The sequence below is a fragment of the Pezoporus wallicus genome, unplaced genomic scaffold (assembly GCF_028554395.1).
Source record: "Pezoporus wallicus isolate ANWC-B61680 ecotype Strahan unplaced genomic scaffold, APGP_CSIRO_Pwel_v1 contig_2492, whole genome shotgun sequence".
In the NCBI taxonomy this organism is placed as follows: domain Eukaryota; kingdom Metazoa; phylum Chordata; class Aves; order Psittaciformes; family Psittacidae; genus Pezoporus; species Pezoporus wallicus.
The window spans coordinates 1,717,324-1,734,941 of record NW_026637796.1 but is presented as its reverse complement, the minus strand read 5'-3'; the positions used below and the strand labels follow the sequence as shown (position 1 = coordinate 1,734,941).

The 17,618-nt window shown below is 39.9% G+C and overlaps 1 protein-coding gene across 10 annotated transcripts in view; it reads right to left on the bottom strand.

Moving 5' to 3' along the window:
* APBB2 (amyloid beta precursor protein binding family B member 2) overlaps positions 1 to 17,618 on the bottom strand; it is a 112,533-nt gene that overhangs the window by 70,423 nt on the left and 24,492 nt on the right. The window lies entirely within an intron of this gene.

The window sequence follows — 17,618 nt, the reverse complement described above, 5'->3', positions numbered from 1 at the left end:
GGTCTTCTGCAGGCAGGCTCACGTGAATGAACAGGCTGCAAAGACAGGACTGATAGTTTCCAATTGGAGTTTTGTCTCACTGAAGACACACGATTAAAACCTTGTCCACATTGGGGAAAGATCCCCAAACCTATTCAGGGGAATGTTACAGAAGAAGCATGGGCCAATCGGCAAAAAGACAATAAAAGACGTGGTAGAAGATTTTGAAGACTAAAATGGAAGATGACATAAAACCATTATGACAAGTCCCTCAGGGAAAACTGATCTTTCTCCTCTACCTAAAGCTGGCTTAAAGTTGGCACCACAGTCCCTTCTTACAGGGTCCAACATGATGGGACACAAGGATGCTCCCTGAAAAACTCTGGCACTGTTCTCTGCAGAACTGAGAGAGAAATCTGCTTGCTGCACCCCACCATGCAGCCTCTGGTTCATCTCTTCAGGGACCCAGCAACACAGCTGTGATAGGTATGTTTTTACAGGAACAGGAAAACAATGAAGAAAATGAAATAATCAGACGTGACAGCCCAAGGGGAGGCAGGCACCTGCAATGCCTTATCCTTCCCTTTTACAACCAAACAGGGAATTTGTAATTTCTTTTTAAAAATTAAAATAAAGAGAAAAAACCTAACAAAAAGCCAGTAAGGCTTTAGAAAGGTATTTAATAAATGTACAAAAGAGTAAAGCAGTCTGAAGAGATTCCACTTGCTAAAATTGTCTGGTCAATTCCCTCAGAACTAAATGCTTGTGTCTGAATGGCTGAACCATGGAACCTATAACAGAAAAAAAACAAACACAGACTTCACCCCAGTAGCATTATAACTGAGGAAAACAGTTAAAACTTCAATAATACTGGAAAAATGAAGTCTGTTACTTAAAATAAACCTTTCAATTCATTATTGAAACAGCTCGCAACACAGAAACACAGATGTACCTCCACAAAACCATAAACCCAGCCATTTTAACTGGTAATTTTGGCTAGGAGAGCTTTGTGAACACATTCTGTATTCTAAAGAAGGCAGGATAAAACCTATATAAATGTAATACACTGCTGTTTATAACTGCCTTCTACAAATGTCAGCCTCTGCCAAAATGATTTTACTATCAGAGGCTGATCTAGGAACGTGTTTGGATATTGAAAAAAGATGATAATAAACACTGTAAATAATTCACTGAAGAGCACATGTAATTGGTGACCAAGCTCTCTGGCAAACCTAGTATTTTTATCACTTTATTGCTGTTTCAAGGGAAAGGATAGTAATCAAGTTCTTGCCATTATGAATCACTTGATTCCCTTGTTTAGTTAAATAGAAATTAAAACTACAGCACTCAGCAGGCTCTTTCAAAGCAAACATATGCAGTAAAGGGATACCATTTATTTCTCCATCATTTTGTTCCACAATCTATTCCCTCCTACCAGGCATCCCCTGTAAGCCAAGGTCAATGCTCACTAAGCACAGGTTGTATTGGTGGCATCACAGCAGATGCAAACCTAAATGCAGATCAGCATCTAAACGCAGGGCAGCTTTCCAGTTGCTGTTTCTGACTGTCTGTGCCATTCTCTGCTGATGTAATCTGTGGATATTTCATAATTAGAGAGACTAAATGCCATGAAGCTGGAGCAGCTTTTAACCAGTTCAGGCTTTCTTCTGCAGGCGCAGCTCGAAATCTGTGACTGAAGACCAAAGGCAAGAAACAAATACAGATGCAATGAGAACACCAGGAGCTCCAGAGCCACTGCCTGGAAGAGCAGGAATAAAATGGTACACCAAAACATGTTTTATCAGCAAGTTGTGTTAAAGTTTTGAGACTATAAAAAAAAAAAAAAAAAGAAAAATGAGTAATTAAAGAAAGAACTAAACTTGAGGAAAATGTTCCATCAGGGCTGATTTTGTGTTATAACAACGGTGGAATGGAAGAATATTGGCAAGATGCTTGATTCCCTATGTACCAAATTCTGTTAACAAGAAAACTAGTTTCTCCGCCACCCTTAGCATAAATACTCCACCCACTACTGTCATAAGCCTGTTTATCATCAGTCTAGCACTAAAATCTGGCAGTATGATAATGTGCCTGTGCTAAACTAATCAGGATCTCTTCTTGTTTTAGGCCGGAAGTGTACCACCTCATTTCAGTAACAAATCTCAACATGCCTGTCTGGAAGGAACATAATCTAGCTCCTTCTCTTTCTGAAGGTAAGGTAGTAGAAGATGACTAGTGTATTTACACATTAGTCAGGACTGGAAGAAAAAGATTTCATTATGTGATAGAAACAAAGGCTGATAATTGACACCTCAAGAAAAAATGCACCAGCAATGGAACTGTGTGGAAGCAAATATTTAAATATTATTTAAATTATACTGTAATAAACAAACTTTCTGCTTTCATTTAGTCACTCTAACAGAAATTAATAAAAGCAGCAATTAGGTGCTACTTCCACATGAAAGACAATTTGGTGGTGATGACGAGCAAGGTGCCGGGATGGACACCAAAGAGCAAGTGCCCCTCTGCTCAGGTCCTTGTGCATGAGGGAACTGGAACCTCAAACCTGGTTTGCTAAAGGCCAAACAAACCTATTTGCTGAACAAAATACTCTTAAGCAAAGGTAACAGGTCTAATGCAGTAACTTTTTCATAGAACTGGGATATGTACTTGGAAAAACAGGCATGTATTTCGGATGCACAGCTATTCTTCGGGTGAAAACAAATCCCACCAACCAGCATGGCTAGGGCACGTAATTATAGGCAAGAATAGTACTCTTGAACAGAAGGAACCACATTCCCAAAGGGCTCAAAGTTGGCAGCATACGTGACTTCAAAACAGAGACAGCAATAGTACTGTATAGAGCCATCAGAGTGCTGGAAATTCTGTACCTGGGAGGTGCACCATAATAGCACCTATATCACAAGACAATTTAACTTCATTTTACAAGTTAAAAGCACTTTTTTGGAAAATTGGGAGAGAGCAGCAAGGTAGACTCACAGTAACACAGAAAATATATTCACGGAAATCCTACAGGTATCATGGCAACAACATGCGTGTTTTGCTTTCTAAGGGATTAATTTCCACATACTGGCTTTATTTCAGCTACTTGGAAGCTGAAGCAGATGTAAACGCACAGCCTCTGGCTGAAGCAAATGCAGCTCTGCTAGAGTCAGTGTAAATTAGTTAGTCTGTCTTTCCAGCTAATGAGGGCTCTTTTCACTGCCTGGTAGCAGAATGACCAAGTGAGACCACTTGTCTGCAAGACTCAAAAATACTTAAAGCACACGATCTAAATAGGTTAAGAAATAAAATACCCATACAGAGATAAAGATGAGAAAGTTCTTTTTTTTTTTTTTGGTACTCCTAGCTTAGTTGTTTCAATCAGTAGGACTGTTTTGTGACAATCTTTCTTTTCCTCTGTAAACATTCTCCACATAAAAGGGATACCACTGAAACACAGGATTTGATCCAGGCTTTGATTATCTACAACTGTCACAAAAGTATATTTCCACGGTTAACTGAAAAGGAGTGTTCAGTATCCAGGCTGAAAGCACAACGGTCCAAATAGGAACACTTTCAGAGGTTTCCAAATCCAGAAAAATAATCTGGTAAATAATAAACCTATAAATCCACTTCTGAATCTCTGGCCTTCCCATTGCTCACATTCCAGTAGTGGATACACAATGTAAATGAAAGAATTCAAGCTGAAAAGTGCCTTGTTTGTAAATAGAAGAGCTGCACCAAAGCTTCCTATGTCAAAAATTGCAAAGAATGGGATGGTGACAGGATCTAACAACATGCTGTCCTAGTGTTTGGGCACTAATGGGAAACCACTAGCTTCAAATCTGATGGCTTTCTTCATTACTGGGATGAAGCATATGAAAGAACTAGCCCACAACATCACCTGTGTCCTGGGCATAAGAGAGGAAGCACAAGAAAGGAACTGGGAAAACAGGAGGATAAACAGGTTTTACTAAAAGGAAAGGAATGGGGAAAACTGTTTTTAGTTCTTCAGAACTTCCAAAATCTTGAAATAAAAATGTTTTCCTTCTGCCTTCTGGGCCTAAATGAAAGCAAAACCAAAGGAAAAGAAAGCCACAGAAATGGTAAAGCCTTTATGAGAAGATGTCAGTCACTTCAGCAGATCCAGGATGCGACCCTAAAGGAAGCATATTCTTCCCCCACCCTATATACACTGAAGATAAAGGCAGGCATTGGAAGGGAGGGGAAGACATGCTGTGTGAATGAATGAAGGCATTAACCGAAGTAAAGGAGCATTTCTCTTAAACGGCACAACAGAAAGAACACAGGCCTTGAATATTTTAATCCCATTTATTTCCTATAGTGGGTTCAATGATTCTATGATTCAATGTGCAAACTTAACTTCCTCAGGTTTAAAAAAAAAAAAAGGCTGCTGCAAAGACAAATTTTCTCCTCCCTTTGCACACACTACAGTGTAATCAATGGTACCACCTACTCCCATCATTCACAGCAACAACAGTCACCAGGTAGCCTCGCCTAAGCATCGCTGCAAGAAGCACAAATGCTCTCTCAGAAACAAATGCAGCAAAAATGCAAGCCACTAGGACAAGTGATTATAAATCACGCAAGCCTGTCTAATTTGGGGAACATTACACAACACAGAGTGATGAACAGCCAGAAGCCGGTCATTTGTCATCATCTCGCCTCACAGCATGCAACTGGTTGTCATGACAACCCTGTCGTCCTCCTTGCAGAATCGCTGAACCAGCCGCATGCATTCAGGGAGAGGAACATTCTCCAACAGGTTCCAGGAAAATGTGCTGAAACGTGGGATTTACAGGCATAAAGGTAATCAGACACAATCTGCACCAAAAAGAATTGCCATTTTGATCAACTGTAACATAAACCATAACCAGAAGACACTGACTTCTTAAAAACCCTAAGGAAGCTTGGGATGAATCACCTGTACTATTTTTTTCATGTGATGTGACCTTCATCCTGCTGTATACATCATGAGTTACTACAGGCACAGAAGGCAATCAAGCAGAGATGACTAATCCTAAGGAAGAGAGAAGAAAGCAGATTTGTCAACATTCAGGAAAAAACCTCCACACCATTAAAACCACTTGTTTTGATGTCCTGGCTTCTTCTCCCTTTCAACCACCAAACCCCAAGCTTTTGCCATAAGGACCGAAGTACTAGCACAATAACCAAAGAAAATCAAGGCTAAGTGATTTCAGGAGAGCAGCTCAGAACTGTTAATGCCCTGGACAAGTATTCAGTATGGTACTACCCTTCCTGCTTAAGTGGGAGAACTTCAGGGCTCTGCAAAGTGTTTGCTATGGGGCAATACAGCCCAAGGTCCAGAGCTGAAGCTGTGAGAAACTAGCACCACAGCTTGCATTTACAGGAGTTGATACTGATAGCAGCAGCAACAGGGAAAAGTACCAGAGGAAGACCGTGAGGAAAGATCCATGTGCTTCTTCCTGGAAAACAGGCCAAAAACAGATAAGAACAAGAGGACTAGCCTGTTCATCAACCAAAACCATCCATCCATGAAACAAGCAGAGTCCAGCAAAGGAAGGAAGGAAGACTTTGGAGGCAACCTGAATAAGTGAGCTCTCGTGGCAGAAGCTGTGGACCAGGGAGAAACCAGTCTTCTGGGAAGACCTGCCCCACCTGCAAAAGGGGAGCTGCTTTGCCAGGTAGAGCAGCGGTGGCAATATGAAATGGCAGACATAGAGAAAGGACCACCTGAGCTGGAGCAAAGGCTGGTGAATTGCTCCCTGAAAGTGCTAAGGTGTAGGCACATCCTACAGCTCCTGCAAAACTTCACTGTGTGACAAGATCTCCATCTCTTCACTAGGGGGCTGATTCACACTTAGAAGAGCTGGGCAACCAAAAGGCTGTACTGGGGCTGGCTGAAGTTAAATTTTCTTCATAGCAGCCTCTAAGGTGCTGCATTATACATCTGTGACCACAAAAAGCATTGAAAAAACACCAGTAGTATAGCTATTGCTGAGCAGTGCTCGCATAGAGCCATGACCTTTTCGATTTCCCACTCTGCCCCCAGACAGAATGTCTGGGCATTGGTTTGCTGATGGGTGGTGGTCAGTGATTGTGTTTGCATTACTTTTTTATATATGATTTTTTTTTCTTCACTTATTAAGCTGTCTTTATCTTGATTAATGAGTTTTTCTCACTTTTGTCCTTCAGATTCTCCTCTCCATCCTGCTGGTGGGGGGAGTGAGCCATCACAGAGGCATTCAAAACATACTGGCCAAGCCCAAGTTCCAGAGAGGCAGTATTAATGGGTTTCTTGCTTATCTGAAACGCTAGTTCTCTGTTCTTTCCACTAGATGGCAAAAGGTTTTCCTTAAAAATAATAACAGATAATAATTAAAAACACAGAGCAGAGTGTACCTCTAACTTGGTCTAAATCCACTGTGACCGCACATTGTGGGATTGTGCTCTAAAGGACCTCCTCACCAAGGAGGACTCTGAGCAACAAATAATTTATCCAGAGCAGGATCTTTGTCCTCATTAATAAGTCACTAAAAATGGTCCTGTAAGTTACATTTCAGGGCTAAAAGAGGCCAGCAGCAACCTGCACCTGCATTTCTAATATTCTTTTACATAGTATCTCCTCTTCCCATGCCTTTCCCCACAGAGAATAGGACTGCAGCACACGATCTTGTGTTCCAAGTTCATACTCTAACTACTCTGTATTGTTTTAGAGGGGGAGAGTTGTCTGGTCAGCAGAAATAAAATTAAATGTCCATCTCAGCCAAGGGACTGCTGGACTCACACAGCAAAGCCTGCACATGCACTGTCACACCAGCAAGCACACTGCACAGCGCACCAGGAAAAGCAACCTGCACATGCATTCTCTTTAGACCCACAAAATTTATCTATCTCAGCAACAGCAGCCACCATTTGACAAGAAAACAGGGAAAAATCACTTAGGTGACAGCTCTGAATTTATATATTTCTCTACTAAAATAAAGAGCTTGATTCTCCCATCCGTTCAAAGTGAATCGATATTTTAATGTCAAACCATCCACAGAAAAGACCATTAATTATTTCATTTCTCAGAACAAACAATCTGGAATAATCACACAAAACAAAGACTCGAGTTTATAAATGCTGACACAAAAACAGTTAAACACAGATATCCTTCTGACTTAAAGAACTAAGATGAATGCAGAGCGTGAGAAGATGCTGCGCCAACGTATGGCATACAGCAGTATGGTCACCTCAACAGCCTTAAGTCTCCACACAAGAACTGCTGCACTATAATGTTTTCTTTCCAAGTAAAATTCTGTTTTACAAGCATCAAACATTACAGAGTTCAGAATCTCCTGATCTGTAATTCTCTGTTATACTGGGACTGGCTGCAGCCACAAGTGGGTCTCATCTCCCTTAGACCTTTGCTAATAGCGGGTGCTACTTAACTTGACACATACCACCAAAGACAGATGGAGAGATCTTACTCCCATACTTAACTATGATACACTTCCCACCAAGTCCTGATACTAAAGAATGGCAACAGGCTTGGACTACAGACTTTTAATCTGATTTGTTTCAACCAAGGAATAGAAAGAGGCTCAACAGTATAAATTTGGTGACATTAGTAAACACCTCTTTAATCTGAATGACAAAAATACTAAAATAGAGAATGGAAGAAGAAATCTGACTGACCAGCAGTCACTGTTCTCTTCTTCCTTTAGAGTAGCAACTGCAGAAAAAAAAAAGAAGAAGTTTGCATAAAAAGTCAGGTACTAGGCAAATGATAATTTTCTTATTCTAAAATACGATGAAGTCAGTAGGCTTCAGGAGAGAACAATGTACAGAAAGGAAGGACTGTACTTCTCTGGAGAACATAATGCATAAATATATTGATACAGTCTGAAATTCTGTAGAAATGCTCGTTAGAGGATTTTGTGCATATGACCGGCTAATTAGAACAGAGAAGCTGTCCAGTGGCACAGACATACAATTCAAATGGTGGTTTGAATAAAGCTGTTTTTGTCTGACAGCTTCATTTACAGCACTGTGTAAATGCATTAGAAAGAACTTTTTCTGAATTTAATGATTCAATGAAAACAGAACATAAAATTGAATTACAATGGAGTTACTCTCTGAAATTAAATGTTTTGCTTCAAGAAAAAGCAAAACCTGCAAGAATAGCCATTTCCCATCTCAGATGCAAGCTTTGCTCATCCCTCAATCCATTGCTCAATATTGACAGATGCTGTACGACACCATGAAAACAAGGACTTTATCTTCACATCAACCTGGTGAGGCAGGAGAGAGCAACGCCTGTTTTTGACAAAGGCAGGCAGAGGTAGGAGAGGTCTGAGATGCATTAAATAGCTTGCTCAGAGTCATGGCCAGACCTCTGCATGCTCCCCAGATCTGCGCATGCCCCCTGCACTCAAACATAAGATCAACGTGCACAGACAGACACCAGCTGCAGTTCTCTAGTGTGTGGATCTGCCAGAGCCCCCTTCTACCCCACACGAAGGGCTACTCTTCCTGATGTGGCAAAAAAGTGATTCCCACCCCATCTAGTCAGTATAGTACTATAGTATGTATCCTATAGTACTATAGTATGTATCCTACCCAACCTAGTCAGTATAGTACTAGCAGAATGTTACTTTTAATGATCTATGTAATGGATTGGTTTGCCACTTTAAAGTCAAATGTGTGTTGGAGAACAAACAGAAAGGCTTTTTTTTTTTTTTTCTCCCCAACATAGTTTCCAAAGACCTAATGTTTCCCCACCTCCATAGTCATTTCATGTTGCTACAGTACTGAAGGGAAAGGAGAAATTATTATGGTGAAAATCCACTCTTTTACCATTAGAGGTGCATAAACATGAAATACTGCACAAGCAGAGGAAGCAATGCATTTGCCCTCAAGGCCTACAGTCTGCCTGCAGAGAAAGATCTTAAGGGAGAAGCTCAGGCAGCTAAAGGTTGTGTTGAGGCCTTGTAACATGAACTCAGCTCCACTTTCCAGACTTCAAGCTTTGAGACTTCACCCCCACCCAAAAAACCTCAACACAAAACCCCCAACAGTGTTAACCTTTTCAAAAGTAATATTGCTTCAATTGAACTTCTCCTGCACAATGTACAGAGCCATATACGAAACACAATGTATACCATCTACAACAGGAAGGCTTTATGAACAGGGCTTTCTGACAGCAGATGCAAACATCAGGGGAGCTGGCTGTATTTCACCCCCAAGAGGAGAGGAAAGCCTGCCGTTAGTGTACAGGGGGCTCTTGTAGCCCGGAAGTCTATTTAAGTATTTCACATCACTACATTGGTATAAACTTTCTACTAAATCTTTACTCATACTATCCAGATAGCTTTTAGTATTAAGCAAACTCAGAGATGTTAATCACCTTTGAAAGCATCCACCTAGCATTAGAAATATCATTATTTTCATTCTCGTATCCACATTATGGCACTCCAGCACTAACACTTCGTTTATTTTTCAAAGATACGGATTTATACACATAACTGAAGTTTGGTTCTGAAATTTCCATTTAAGGAGATAGAAATGGTATATCTGGCATAATAACTAACACGAATTAGAAGAAAATTCAGAAAAGTAACTGTGGCATCAACAAATCCTGGTGAGTCTAAATTAGCAAACAGGAGCCAGAAACAAGCCTAACACAGCAGAACTAGAGTCCTATACTGGACAAATACCTGAAAGAGAAAAAGGGAGGGATTCATTTTACAGTTCTGCAGAACCACAACGGAATTTCACTTGCGACTAGCACTGCCTTCAAAGTATATTAGCAAAACAGCTACTCGCTTTAAAAACTTGAGGGCAAACTCTCCTTAAAGCTGCATATCCTTCACTGTGAAACCTGAGCTAGAATCTCCCTCAAAACATGCACCTTCTTGGTAAGAATGCAAACATGCCAAAGCACTGTAGAACAATACACAAAAGATCTCCAGTATATGACGTACTGCAAGCCACTGAGATCTATTAGCACTATGGAAATGACACGGCTGTTTGTCAACACAAGTTGTCACAAACTGTAAAACAAGAGATGCACAAGCAACAGCATGGTTCTTCTCCTAGCTGAAAACAGCGTCCAATCTTTGGAGAACACCTGACAACGTGCAGACATGCCAAAGGGCTGCAGGTGCTCTTGGGAAGCAGGAAAACCACAGTTACACAGGATGAGAAGACTTCCCTTTCTAGATTTGTATTTACCTTTGTTGCTGTGCAAAAATCCCGAAAGACTGCAAATAGTTCTTACTGGATTAGGACACGTGTGGCTTTGAGAGTTGTTTTTCTAATGCACAGCCTTCATTCTAGAGTTTTCTTCACCACAGTTATCTACTTCCTGCTTTTTATTAATTTCTTATGGTTCTTTTACTATTACTCTTCTGACCTGCTACTTAAAATCCTCACATACAATGGCAGGTAATTAATTACCTTTTGCCACTCTGGAAGGATCAAGGTCACAAAGTTCTTTGAAAGCAGTAGCTTGGTACTCACTGGCAGTTGAAAAGGTTTTATGTTAGATCTAGGATCAAGACAAAAATCTTCGTGCCTACTGCTTTAAACTATCAGAGGACTAGCACGTGCACTTCCATATGCCCTATTATAAAATTGAGAGTAGCAGAACTAGAAAAGAGAAAGATAAAATATTTCTGCAGGCAGAGACATTGAGAGTAGTAGCACTCTTGAGCTTGGAAAGGGAATGACAGGAGGGAGGGAAGGTTGTCACAGAAATCTGTAAAATCATGAATGGTGGGAAGAAGGCAAGGATGGAAAGGAAATTATCATTCACTGTTATTTACTGCTTCCTATAACAGAAGAGCAATGGGCACCTAATGAAATTATTGGAGAGCAATTTTATAAGAAAAGGAAATACTTTTTCATACAAGACGTAATTAAATTACAGAGCTCATGCTCACAGGATGTTGTGGATGCCAGAAATATAAATAAGGCTAAAAATGATTTTTAAAAAAATCATGTTAAAAAAGTCTATCAAGAGCAATTAAAGAAAATAACATGAATGACATACCAAGTCTGAAAGCCCTAAGCCCAACAATTGCTGAAAGTGAAGAAGATACGATACTGTTTTTTGTTTTTATTGCTCCCTTAAGTTTCTGCTGCTGACCACTGTCAGAGGCAACCTCTAAAGAACTACATGAGCCAAAGGTCTGCTCGACACGCCGTTCTTACAAGCTGATGTACTATCTGGTGATGTACAAAATGGAACTGTAATCCAACTCTTGTAAAGTGAGCTCTAGCTTCCAGTCAGTATGTTAGCTTGCACTGGAAATAATGGAATTAACAACACTGTTGGAAGACTTTGATAAAAGAAATCACAACAATTATACTGGGTCAGATTAAAAAGCCACATCTGGTAAGAAAAGCCTCCATCTGATAAATTCAGACTAGATATAAGGAAAACATTCTTTACTGTGAGGGCAGTGAGGCACTGGAACAAGCTGCCCAACGAAGTGGTGGAAGTGGATGGAACACTCCGTCCCTGGCAGTGTTCAAGGCAACACGGCCTAGTGTGAGGCATTGCTGCCCATGGCAGGGGGGCTGGAACCAGACGATTTTAAGGTCCTTTCAAACCCAAACCATTCTATGATTCTATGATATATCCAAGCTTCTTCTAAGGGAGATGCATATTTTCAGAAGAAAAATCCACAATAAATTTGTTCTCCTTAGTACAAAGGTACACGGTTTGTTATCCTGAGATTACATAACCACTTCGTGTAACAGAAGTACGAGAGTTATGGGATTGAATATTACTATCCGTACACATTTGTCACCTTCAATTTTATATTAACATGTACCTAACAGGAAGATGTTACAACTTTTACACTAAAAATTGTACAGAGCCATCTAATAGATAGAAGTTTCTTTACAGGCAAATACATGTTAGGCTTAAATATCTTTATGAATAAAGGGAACATATTCAAACTACCACGAAGAGTAGTAACTAAAAGCAGATCTGGTCTAGTGATTACCGCAAAGCCAATTGCTCAAGAGGTAATTAACACCTCTTAAACTACAGGCTTTCACATATGACAATTATTACAGTTCGAAAGAGCTCTTACGTCAGTAAATGTTTATAGCCGTGCTTCCCTTGTACTATTTGCATTCCAGAAAAATTCAGAAATAGAAAGGAGAGATGACAGCAACATACTGGATACAAGATACTAGTTAGAAATTCACTGTTTCTGCACTGGTAACAAGTTCTCAGTGAATCCTGCCACCTTCTGAAAACAGAATTAGCCCAGATGAAAGACTGTGGCCAGTATAAGATACAATCCTGACACAGCATCTGTAAAGCGATAAGCCAAAAGAAAAATAACTAAGTCAAAATAACTCAGTCTGGTGGCCTTCACACTGACCCTTTTGCAGTAACGTTAACAGGAGGACAAAATAGAGCTTTCACTCTCGTCTTAACTTTGACCACCACCTTACCCATCAGGAAGTTATAAAATAACAAAGCACGTCCCACCAGATGACTTTCAGTGTACTACCAAATAAGGTAGTAGGTTTGTACATCCTTGCAGAATTCAAGCTGTAAGGCTCATTCCTTCCAAAAGTCTACTTTTAAAACACCAGAGAAATTAAAAGCTCCTCCTGTGAACTTATGCTTGTTTTCAGCATTTTTGACAGAAACTTTTATAATTTTATATTGTGTCTTGTGTTATCTGGTGCTTTTGATATCCCAGCTCCTGGAATCATGAGAAAATTGCAGCTTGTCCATTAAAAAACAAAACCAAAATAAACCAAAGAAAAGAAGAAAAGTCTCACTGCAACACATACCACTCCAAAAAAAAAAAAAAAAGAACCTGAAAAACTTAGAATGAAAACCCTGAAAGATAAACGATGATCTTGTTTTTGCAGACACATTCTGTATTCCTGCTTGGGGTCAAGATGTATTTGTTTCAAGAAAAATTTATGACTTTTTTCAATAGCTTTTAATTGGTTTCTGGTGTAAATTAGAACATTTATTCCTATTCATCAGCGCTACATTATAGCCTTTATAAATGCATGATAAGCATTCTTGTGTAGTTAAAATGTAAAAGAAGTACGTTAATAATAAAAAAGAGCAACAACTGTAAACTCCCTCCCTTTCCTTCTGAAGAGCTTTCCTGCTTCCAGTGCTCAGTCTGTCCACTTGCCCTGTCTGCAGATGCAGTGGTTTAGCAGAAGAAAATAAGAGAGACCTAGTATGCAAATGGTAGATATACTCCCTCACCTACAGTAAAGCTTCTGTTGTATACATAAAAAGAAAGGTTAAAATAAAAAATAAGTTGGTCAAACACATAGAAGGAAGCACACTTGGTAAATTTAATCTCAAAGTTACAAAAGTGAGAATTCAATTATGACATGACGTGATTCTATTACGCCATGACATTACGCCATGATATATGATTCTATGATTCTATAAGAGAAATATAGAAAAAGGATATTCTCTGTTAATGATCACACATTCACATTGACAGTTGCAAAAGGGCCTTACTTCCTAATATGTACTCTGAATACTTGGAGGTAATACAATTTTTACAACGCCCAACACCCCCATTTTAGTGCAAAAAACCAATCCTGTATGAAAAATCAAATAAACTTCCTATTCTATGCCAGTGGCAGCTGAGCCTCAAAATCTCTGTTTTTCTGATGCTGCCTTCCTGCTTTTCAGATCTCTTTGTTAGGAAAATGTTGTTTATGTTTCAGCACAATTAACCACGGAAAGCAATGTAGTCCAGAGATTACAAAGTTCCTAAGTCAACCTACTGACAAGCTCCAGTGGCAAAAAAAAAAGGAAACTCATTATTCTGGTTTAGTTAAGAACAAAAGAAAATAAGGTAATTTGAGTTTAACACCAAATACTATATCAAAAGTCTGCTATAGCTACAGAGCATGACATATGATGTTGGCTTGCCTACAAAACTGTTGAACTAAATTTCAAACAATTTTACAAAGGCCAAACCAGATCACTATTTCTTGATATTAGTTTGTTTTTGTAAGGAGCAAATACAGTTACGCTATTTAATTATAATTCCACAAACAAAGGCAAAAAGTTGTGTACAGGTTTGTGTGAACCAGCTTTCTGACAAAAGACTGATTTTTTTTTAACCTGGCCAAATTGCTTGATTTAGGGCTGGCAAAATGAACAAAACCCACCAAGGTCCACGGTACTAGTCACCATTCTTTGATAGATCCCAATCAAATACTGGCTATAAACTGCCTTACATTTCTAAACCTCAAAGCCCGATGCAGTACATCAGAAGTTGGTTTGCCTTGAACTTCAGGGAATGACTAGGGGTACTAATCTTACATTAGACAACTTTTTTCTTCCCTTTGACTGCAAGGAAAATAAAGCAATCCCAGAGAAGAACTATCTCTGATGTGAAGGAGAAACTAGAAGTCCAGTTCATAATGTATTTTAAACCTATGTAAAAACATTCAAGGGCTATGGATCAGAAGTCTAAAACATCACTTGTCAATTCACTACTGAAATGATGAGCATTCAGAAAGATACCTTTACAGCATTAACTGCACACCCTGCACTCTACAACTGAAGCTGTTAGATACCAGATGATTTTCCACTGAGCAGAACTTTTACTAGCAGATAAAATAATTGTATATTCAATATCCAGACCTAAGTGGCATTGCCAACCAGAGCTACTAAGAAGTAAAACAGAAGTGCTACTTACAGTTACTAGATGCTCCCGTATAGTTCAGCATGTACTGATCTGCTACCAGCATCTTTTAAGTTTGCGATATACATGCCCCAACAGCTTCATACTCTCCGTCTCTGTAGCATCTCCAACTCAAAAATGGGAAAATACACTGATATGTTTAAACAGACACTTAGTCTAATGAAGAATGGTGCTTTAGTGGGAGAAAAGAAAAGCCGCCCCCATTCAACTGCCGGTAGATGTAACAGAGGAAACACTACATGTTGACCACATAAATAACTGCTTTTCCTAATAAGCCAAGAAAAAATGAGAGAGATGGCTACACAGGAATTACAGCAGCATGTGCATAACAGTGCATTCTCTACTGAATTGATTTCAGCTTGCAAGACATTGATGTATTTTCTGACTGACTCTGCTCAGGAGACGAGCTTTTGAAAAAGTACTTTCAGCTCACAAGCCTTCAGATATCAATCACATCAAGATTTAATCAGCTCAACTTTGGACCAGAACAGCCCCTCACCCTGCAAATCAACTCCTAGAAATATATTTATGCTATTTTTTTCTCCTTAGCTGCCTGCATAAACACAAAAAGACTTAAAAAACGTATGGTAGAAGACAAAATTCTTCTTAAGGCTGCTAACCTCGACTCCCTGACGGTGCATTGCAGGAGTGGTAGAAATTGATTTAGTGAAAGGCTTCTATTAGTGAGAGCGCTGTTCTCATCGCAAAGTCCCTCCCCTCACTATAATCAATAATTTAAGCAAAGCCAAGAATCATGTCAGCCAAAATGACCAGGGTAACCTGACTGTCTTTTTCTTGCAGAGTATTAGTAAAATTAAATTAAAGTCTGAATGGGAATGTATTCCAATTTAAAAATTAATGTGGCCAATCTGAATTGTGCATTTTGGCTTTCATTTTGAGAAGGGCAGGAGGGATGGTCTCCTTTGTTCCTTACCAAAAACTTCCCAGTTCAGGAAAGAGCCAAAAATCCACTTCTAAAAAGTAAAAGAAGCCATAACCTTAGAGTATTTTATCAGTTACGTGCAAACAAAAACGTGCTCTACAGACCTACAACTCCTACTTGAGTATTATGACAGTGCTACTATACTTTCAGTGCACTGCAACTATCTCCGAGTGAACACTGAAGCACTCCATATTTAAATATAGCGCTGCAGAATCCCAATTCAAAAGCAAGTAAAACCAAAATAATAGGAAAAAGTTCAGTCAATATTAAATTATGTCACTGTTTAAGAAGAAATTAGTTTCACTAAAAAACAATTTCATGAAGAGTTCCAAGACTGACTACTGCAAGGATTTTGCATGAAAATTATACAGGTAATAAATTAGTCCGTGTATCAAATGATGTACATATAAGATGATCAACATAACGAATAGCAGTTAAAAACAATCCCTGTAATGCAACATGATATAAAAATGGATAGAAATGCCCCAGAGACCCTACAAGCAGGGAGCAAAAATATATGCTTCATATTTAGGGCTGTCCTCCCCCTCTTCCCCCAAGGATCTGTCATCACTCAAGTATCATGGATAAATCTGCTACGCAAACTGAAGGACACACACTGCTAGTCTTTAGAAAACCAGATCTCGGGCACTGCAAGAAACCCACTTAATGTCATTACCTTGAGCTCTGTGGCATCCTGATATTGGACATTTACAACCTAATGCTGAGTACCCAGGGGCTCCATACATCTCAAAATGAAGCAATTGAGCCTTAATGGCAAATATATGTGCTTTCATGGGATTGCTTAAAAAAGGCTTCATGTCCCTTAAGGCAGGGACGACACATCCACTCTCAAGCAAGCACTGAGTTCAGAGCAAGGTCTCTGCAGTATGCCAAATCCCATCATACCAGGCCTCTCCTGGGCCATGGAGATGGCATGGTACTACCCCGAATCCACCCACCATCTCTTTCTGCATCAGCAAGGAACCCAACACTGCCTGAAGCACCATCTAGTCCATGTCTTGGTGGTACTTGCTGTGAGTTTGTGTGTTTAATGCCACAGCTTGCAGTAGCACAGCTGTGACTCAGGGGACCCATGACCTCAATTCAGCCAATCACATGTTGTTAATTAAAGCAGAATTATATTTCAATCAGCTAAAGTTGATTTGTGTAAGAGTTAAGCATTTGAGGAACCAGCACATTAAGACTCTGGGGTCTAAAGAAGCTGCTAACCTACGCAGAGTAAAAGAAGTGTCTGCAAGTGCAAATGTACCAGGGCAGTTATCTTCCATTTGCTTTCCCCCCCCAGTGACAAGCTCACCACTGCTTAGGGAACCTGATGCTGCAGATGCTCAGAGAAACAACTGCCCCAGCCCAGGCTTGGGGTTTCCACTCTGCAGAGGATTTAGCTGCAGAGAGGCACAAATCACTTCTGAGCAGCGGACTCCCAAACCTGTACCAGCCACCCGCACTGGCATACACCTATGTGAATTGCTGCTACTCCAGCAGCTGTGAGATCCTCCACAAGCTCAGGGGCACTGTAAAGACCAGAGGCTCATTCTGCTGAGCAGCAACACCGTTTCTGTACCACACCTCCCCCAGCTAAGATACAGAAGCACAGAAGATGACAAGCAAGTACTCAAAGAGACTGCAAAGAGCTCCCACCTAGCAGAATATACCTGTTCCCAGCCTGCCTTAATGAACAGGGCCTGCAGATTAACAGTCCTCCCAAATGTAACACTGCTTTTTCCTTTCCTTCTCCGGGGATTTCTATACCCATTTCAAAGTTTCAGTCAGGTGGATTGAAGTTTGGCCCAAGTTCTATGCAGCATTTGGAAGTGCTGAGGCAGAGGTTTACTAGATCGATTTTGGTCATTATTATTATTTGTACAGCTTTATGAAACAGGAATTTTTTGGTTTTAAGGGGGGCAGTTAGTCTGACATGAGTTGATGGGTTTTCTTCCGTGCAACCTCCTGCCTTATCA